The sequence below is a fragment of the Dipodomys ordii genome, unplaced genomic scaffold (assembly GCF_000151885.1).
Source record: "Dipodomys ordii isolate 6190 unplaced genomic scaffold, Dord_2.0 Scaffold82, whole genome shotgun sequence".
In the NCBI taxonomy this organism is placed as follows: Eukaryota; Metazoa; Chordata; class Mammalia; order Rodentia; family Heteromyidae; genus Dipodomys; species Dipodomys ordii.
This window is the reverse complement of record NW_012267298.1, coordinates 3,905,864-3,914,146: the sequence shown is the minus strand read 5'-3', so window position 1 is coordinate 3,914,146 and position 8,283 is coordinate 3,905,864.

The window sequence follows — 8,283 nt, the reverse complement described above, 5'->3', positions numbered from 1 at the left end:
CATCCCCATCCCCCACAGTACCCCCCAGGAAGGATGCACCCTCATTCCACCAGCCACACAGGATCCCCCCCACTGCACTCCCTAGGCAGGCCGCACCCCCAGCCCCCTACCCCACCGCCCCAAGCAGGGTGCACCCCTATACCGCACCCCCAGGTGAGGGCCTGACCCTGGGTGCAGTGCCATTTCCGCCTCGCCGGGGTGGGGAGGGCTGCGGTGGAGAATTGAGGAACTAGCGGGTGCGCAGTCTCCAGGGCTGCCCCCCGCCCCCCACTTCCTCCTGGGGTGGCCACGGCCTGTGTGAAGGCGTGCTTCCTCTTTGCCCTTTATCTTTTCATTTTTGTTTCGAGTGAAGTTGGGCATGAACCGGTCTGTGTGGTCTGGAAGGGAAAGAGGCGACGGGGAAGAGGAACCTGCACTTCCCCTGCGAGAAGAGCCCCCATCCCGGGGGGGAGGTCTTTGCTCCCCACCCAGCTGCCAGGAATAGAGGGGTGCTGGGGATTGAATGGGGAGCAGGCGCTTCGGGCCACCCTCCTCCCATGGGCTTGGAATCTAGGTTTCCTTTCTGGCCGGACTCTGAATAGCTCTGCCACCTTGGGCTGGTGACCCACCCTCTCTGAGTCTCAGGAGAAAACAGCGGGGAGGCTCTGGCTGTGATGAGAGGTTTCTCTGTGGTTGGCCTTGGTGTCTGCTGGGAGCCCGGCCGGGGGAGGGGGGGCGGGAGGGGGGACAGGCAGTCCCTGGAGCTGTCAAAGGAATGGTGGCTGGTGACTTTGGAGAAGTGATCCACCCGCTGTGGTTCCCCATTCCTGCCCATAATCCCCTCCCTCCGCAGCGCCCTAGGTGCCACCCGGGTAGTCTCGCTGGCCTGGTGGAGGATTGTCAGAGAGATACAGGGGCTTCAGCCCGGCGCTGACACTCTAACATTCTTGAGGCTCACATTCAGTGGGAATAAACAGAAAGTGTCATTTTGATTGCCATTGCCGGATGACCGGCCTAGGCGCTGCCAGGGCTGCCAGCTGGGGCCGTTTCCCAGGCCTGGGGCTTCTTGGAACTGTGGGCGGCTGGACAGAGGTGGGTTTTCTCCCCTGGTCTCCCCTGGCGTGCAGAAGTGGTCAGCTGGCTTGAGCTTTCTTCCAGGAGAGGCTTGTTGTCATTTGCCTGTCCTAGGGCCTGTGCTGGGGGAGGGGGGGTGGAGAGGGGAGGGGTGTGTGTGTGTGTGTGTGTGTGTGTAAGGAGGTCAGAAACAAACTTGGAAATGGCTTTCTGATAAAGGACTAGCTTATGTTTCTGCACTTTAGGAAATATTAAAGAAATCTTAAGACCTTCACTGGGCTGGATTTACACACACACACACACACACACAGGCAGGGCATATGAGTCTTACTGTTCATTTTAAGAGGCAAGAACAAGCATGTTGGTGCAGCTCTGGCTGCAATCCGGGCTCCTGCCTGCGGAGGAGATGATCTCACTTTCCTGGGACCCTGGGCCAGCGAGAGGCACGCAGGAGTGTCCCCTGCCCGTCGTGGGGTTGTAAAGCTGTTGTTTGATCTTTGTTTTTTTAATCAAAAAAATGCAATTGCTATTGTAAAGGTGATGGACAAAGGGACTGCGGTTACATAAGTCAAGTGAAGAGTACATTTCTTTTTGGACAATGTCATCCATTCTCTCTCTTTGTCTCAGTTTTCCCTGCTGTTCCCACGCGCTGTAGAGTTCATTCTTGTCATCCAGTAGTGGCTGGCGAGTATCACTGCTGCATTGGTTCACCCTTTGTGGTGTTGTTCTTGTGGCCCTGAGGCTTTCTGAACATCCTTGTGTCTCCTGGCACCTGACAAGCAGCCTGGCCTGGCAGCGAGTACAAGAGCCATGGTCTTTGCTTTGCGCTTTAGGAAGCACATGCTATCTGCATCTCAAGGTTAGCACCCTGGCCTAGGTGTGACCTTGAAATGGTTCCCTGGATCTGTGCAGTCCCTGGCAGCTCTCAAGCCAGAATGCGGAGACTGGTGCCCGGGGAGGATTCCCGAGGGACGCCGTGCCAGGGGGCTGTGGCGTCACACTCGGTGTGGTTACTGTGTCTTTGATTGAAGAGCCCACCATTCATGTGTCTTTGGCAGTCTGGGACGTGGCTGTCTCCAGAGAAACTCTGAGGTTGTGCTGTGCTGGCCAAAAGGCACGGTCAGGGTCCGTGCTCTTGAACCACGTATGCTACTGGGCTTTCTGGAGTCCCAGCACTTGAGACTCTGAAGCCAAGAGAGCGAAGGTTCGAGGCCAGCCTGGCTCCATTGTGACTTTGAAGCTAGCCTGGATTATTCAGTGAGAGCCTGTCTCAAACCAGCAGCAACACCCATCCGCATCCTCTGAGCACAGCTGGGGCAGCTGCTCCCGAGTCCGTGCAGAGAGCAGCCTCTCTAATCATGGTGGTTTTACCTAGAATCCAGCTTCCTTAGAGGAGCGGATTGGGGCAGAGGGAGGACCCCTCCCGACCAGGAACATTTGAGAAACCCCTGTGGACAGACTTGATGGGGTCTTACTTTTTGTGCAGATCTCAGGGCTGAAGTTCTTTAAGCCTTTTGTTTTTAAGTAGTTGTGCAAAGGAGTTTGGATTCAGCATGTCAGTTTATGATGTCCCCTCTTCCCAGAGGGACATTTCTGCTCTCCTGTGTCCATCTGTCTGTCTATCATACAGCCAATCCTTGATGTGCCCGTGGCACTCACTTTGTTTCTTCTCCACCCTGAAACCTTCACATCTACTCCTTCCTCACTGGTGAGACTCGGCTCCCCCAGGCTCTCCACTGGACAAAGATTCTTGTTGATTCGGCGGAGCTGAGGGGAGAGCCAATCATTGATAGTCGTAAAGGAGTGATTGGCTTACGGAGGGAAAGGTGACGGGTCCAGGGGAGCCGGGGCTGCAGGAGGTTATAAACAGTTATTTTGCCAGGTGTTCAGTTGCTCGTGCCTGTCATCCCAGCTACTTAGGAGGTTGAGATCTGAGGATCAAGGTTCAATGCCAGCCTGGACAGGAAAGTCTGTGACACTCTTATCTCCAGCTAATCACCAGAAAGCTGGAAGTGGTGCTGTGGCTCAATGGGTAGAGAGCTAGACTTGAGCAAAAAAGCTCAGGGACAGTGCCCAGGCCCTGAGTTCAAGCCCCAGTACCAGCACAAAACTCCAAATAATTACCCCCCCCCCGCCCGCCACCAGTCTTCTCTGTTTCTGGAGGCATAAGAGTATGACTGTGGCGAAGGCTGCTGTGGTCCACACTGGCTTTGCTGCTTTTCAGCCTAGTGACCCAGGACAGGACCCTTCTTTGTCCTTCAGATGATGCGAGGCATCATCAAGGCCTCATGGAGGTGTGGATGGGATCAACAACTGGGAGGTTGCGCAGTGCACTGGGTGTACAACTTGGGCTTTTCTTTTCTTTGTTGTTTTTTGTTAACGAGGCTTGAACTCAGGAGCCGAGTGCTCTCTCTCTACTGCTTTGAGCCACAGCGCCACTTCCAGTTTCTGATGCTTTATTGGAGATGAGAGGCTCAAGGACTTTCCTGCCTGGGCTGGCTTTGAACTGTGATCCTCAGATCTCAGCCTGTGGAGTAACTAGGATGACAGGGGAGAGCTACTGTCTAGCTTCTCCCTGGCCCGGCCCCTCCTCCTGCCCCTCCTCCAGCAGCTCCCTCCGGAGCTGGCCCTTGGCCTGCAGGCTGTTCCTAGATGGAAACTGGAATATCCACGCTTTTCCCAGTCCAAGTGTGCTATTTTCAGGTGCTCATCGCCCAGCTGCTGGCCAGGCCTGCACTGAACGGCCGGCAGGGAGGGGAGGCGGACGGGACTCACCCGCTTCCAGTCCCTCCCCTGGATTTCCCCTCCCCGCCCCCCTTTTCCAAAACTTACTCGCTGCCATCTGCTCCTCCAACATCGCGTTGGTAAATATATAAATAATCGAAGTCGAAGAGGAGGTTTGCTTAAAGTAGTGTGGCTGAGAGAGATTTTGTTTAAAAAACTAAATATGGAAGACAACTCTGAAGCCATGAAAGATGTACAAGGTTTATTCAGAACTAAGACAGACAGACAGACAGACAGACAAGCCAACGGAAAGTGTGCTTTGGAAAGGCTTTTCTTCTCTGTGTTGAGTGAGCCTGGGCCAGCAGCCGGAGGGCAGGGAGTTTGTGGCAGCTACTCTGGTGGTCTTCGCCGTTTGCTGTGGGCGTCTCGCCTCCTTTTGTGGTGGGAGAGGGAAGTGTGCATTTACTGGACCATGGTTAAGAGGGGCAGTGCTGAGATTTGAACTCAAGGCCTTGTTCTGCTAGGCAGGCTTTTTTCTTTTTACCACTGAGTCATGCTTCCAGCCTTCTGGCATATTTGATAATAGGATTTCATTTCTTCTGGCTTACACACCTGGACTGTGATACACTAACTTTATCGACTTCCTATACAGCTGTCGGGAGTACAGGTGTGTACCATCATGTTCAGCTTCCCTTTGTGGAGATGGAGCCTCACAGACATTTCTGCCAAGGCCAGCCTTCGAACCCAGATCCTGCCCATGTCAGCCTCTTCCCTAGCTGGAACATGGCAGACATGCAGTGTGGTACCCAGTTTTGAGAACGGGTGTGATGAACTTTTCTACCTGGGTTTCCTCAAGATGTTGGGAGGGCCCAGACACACAGTAACTAACACCTGTCTGCAGGTTCACGGGGCTACATGGTCCACGTCCCACTGTGCCAGTGAGTGGCAGGCTTCTAGAAGGTTCCTAAGGCAAATTCCTTTTGGCTAATGATAAGCTGCATTTTAGAATGTGATTCTAAGGACCACATTTGTGAGTATCGCTGTGCATTGGTTCACCCTTTGTCCTTGTCTCCCATGTTGTTATTCTCTTTTCCTTTCCTAATTCAGATATACAATACCCAGGATACCACAATCAAAAAAGGAGACAACAGGGGATAAACCATAGGAAAAACACACACCAAAGAAAAAAGAAATCATTAAAACAACAAAGAAAAGCCTCCTGTTTCCACATCTTGGAGGTCATTTTGCTTAGCATCGTCTTATATGGTCATCTTATACGTACATAGCTATTGAGCTATTCACCTGGTTAGAGTGGCCATTATCAAGAAATCTCATAACAACAGATGCTGGAGGGGATGTGGACAAAGGGAGTGCTACTGCACTGTTGGCGGGAGTGTGAACTTGCTCAACCACTCTGGAAAGCAGTATAGAGGTTCCTCAAAAGACTAACCAGAAGTCCCCTATGACCCAGCAATCCCAGTTTTGGGCATTTACCCAAACGATCACAAACAAGACCCTACTAAAGCTACCAACACAACCATGTTTATCACAGCATTATTGACCCATAGCTAAGATATGGAACCAACCCAGATGCCCCTCAGTAGATGAAGGGATCAAGAAAATGTGGTATATATACACAATGGAATTCTATGCCTCCATCAGAAAGAATGACATTGCCCCATTTGTTAGGAAATGGAAAGACTTGGAAAAAAGCATATTAAGTAAAATAAGCCAGATCCAAAGAAACACAGGCTCCATAGTTTCCCTCATTTGTAATAATTAGTGTATGTCTAGGATAGTCCTAGCAGAGGATCACAATAGCTCGATAGCTATGTGCATATGATTGGCACTTTTGAAAGGGGACAATGACAGATGAAAAGTGTAGTCCCTGGAGCCAAGATGTTGAGTTCGAACCTGACCCCCTAACTGTGAAGTATTCTATGGCTTGTTGATAGCACTCCATCCTCACCCCCTACCCCCGCCCCCAGCTAGTTGTGGCTCCTTGGTTAGAAATCTCTGCACGGGCCTGGCTCAGTCTGGCATCCGGTAGCTGGTTAGTACTGGAGTTTCCTGGTCCACGCAGGAAACTGTGAGTCTCAGAACCAGCCCAGCTTTGCTCCAAACCAGAGCTGAGGTAGGAGGCTGAAGACAGCAGAAGTGAAATTCGGATAGTGTCAGCCTCACGTGGCAGCTCTGCAGCCCTGACCTCTGGTGTGGTGCACACACAGTGCCTGCAGCCCTGACCTCTGGTGTGGTGCACACACAGTGCCTGCAGCCCTGACCTCTGGTGTGGTGCACACACAGAACCTGCAGCCCTGACCTCTGGTGTGGTGCACACACAGAACCTGCAGCCCTGACCTCTGGTGTGGTGCACACACAGTGCCTGCAGCCCTGACCTCTGGTGTGGTGCACACACAGAACCTGCAGCCCTGACCTCTGGTGTGGTGCACACACAGTGCCTGCAGCCCTGACCTCTGGTGTGGTGCACACACAGTGCCTGCAGCCCTGACCTCTGGTGTGGTGCACACACAGTGCCTGCAGCCCTGACCTCTGGTGTGGTGCACACACAGTGCCTGCAGCCCTGACCTCTGGTGTGGTGCACACACAGAACCTGCAGGTCACATGGGCCTGTGAAGGAAATGCCAAATGGAAAGTTCTCGGCTCTTCTGCAAAGTGGTACTTTCGAGTCATTCCTGAGCATGCTGGCCCAGCTCACAAAGGTCTTAGCTCATGATGGAGGTGCGACCTTTACTGACTAATAATTAAGTGAGTAGCTACTGTGTGCCAGGCACTGTGATAGACCCATGTGGGGAATAGATACTGTGTGCCAGCGCTACCACACCCACCCAGCCCAGGGCCTGAGCAGGGGGCAGGAGGGAGCTTGTCCCCCACCTCTGCTGACCCCCCCTCCCTCTCTGCCATTCTCCCCACTAGGGAAGGGAAGGGCTTCCCCAAAGTCAGACCCTCGGCTTGACCAGGAGTGAGTAGCAGTGGGGAGGGAGGCAGTGTTCCCAGGCCCTGTGTACCCCCGCCCCCCAACAAGCTGGCCAGCCGTAAACATTGCAGGGTGTCCCGTGAGTGTGGTCGAGCCCTCCTACGCAGAATAACAACTTCCTCTGATGGAGGAGGGGAGCCGGTGTCCCAGGACTGCGTGTCCGCACTGAGACTTGAACTCAGGGCCTTGTGCTCTTGCTTGGCTCTGTCACTCCAGGCTGGTGCTCTACCACAGGAGCCACACTCCCATTTCCAGCTTTGTGGTTGGTGGTGAAGTGGAGGTAAGCTGCTCGGGGATGTGTCTTCCTGGTCTGGCCTTGGATGGTGATCCTCCCATCTCAGCCTCCTAAGTAGCTAGGATTGTAGGCGTGAGCCGCCGGGCCGCTGGCTGCTTTGCATCTTTTCTGTCCGTCCTCCTGCTCCCCCTTCAGTCTTGGCCATCTGTGACGCTGGCCAGCAAGCTGAGAGCTCCAGTCGCCTGCGCCCTCCCGCCCTCCTGCCCTCCGCCCAGTGAGCCCTGAACATCGAGCAGAGTCTCCTTCCAGAGCAGAAGCCATCTCAGCCGACCCAGTGGGAGGGTGGGTGTTCCCAGGGGGCTGCTGGGGACCTCCCCCCCACCTCCACCCCTGCCCCAGTGTTCAGGGCAGGTGGACACTGCGGTGGGCAGCGTGCGGGGTCCAGACCCCTGCTGCAGACACATGACACTGACCCAGACTAAGGATGCTTCTCTGCGGGTGGGTCTGTGGCGGGTGGCGTGGTCGCGTGGTCTGCCCTTCATGCTGGGAGATCCGCCCACACCACAGGGGAAGGGGGCATGGAGGCTGGGGGGAGAAGGGCCCCAGGCCTCGTGTTTTGGGGGTGGAGGGGGGTTGAACTGGACAGGAAATTGATGCCACAATGTGATTGCACCTCTGCCCATTCTCAGTCTATGGATTTGCTAGAACATTCCATGCTATGCTTCTCTTTCCTCTGCAGTGGGTCAGGCTGGCTGGAGGGGGGTGGGGGTCAGGAATCCCCTTTGGGATGAGCACAGTGAAGGGGCACTGGGGCTCTGGTCCCCCCATCCCCTGATTAGGGGCACACCCACTGTCCACCGGCCATCTGCTCTGGCTGGGCGTGGGATAGGGGCTCTGCGTGCGACAGGAACCCCACGAGGCCTTGGAGCCTCCCAGCAGCGCTTCGCCTGCGGCCCACAGAGGAAATGGAATGTGTAAGACTTGGGCCGGGGGACCCCCCCCCCAGAGAAAGAGGAAGTGCTCCCAAGGCCAGTGTCTCTCAGCTCGTGTTCAAGTCTCGCTTGGGGGACTCAGCCTCCTTTTCCGACAAGGAGGGAGGCCCAGAGAGGTGAGGCTGAGCAGCACAGTATCCTACAGGAATTGAAAGTCCACCTCCACAGGGCCCCAGGGCCAGCGCGGGGTGCAGCCGACGCCCCCCTTTCTGGCCTCCCCAGAGAGCCTGTCCTGGCCAGCTGCTGGGGGGCCCGGGGCCCTGCCCAGCACCCCTGGGCCTGCA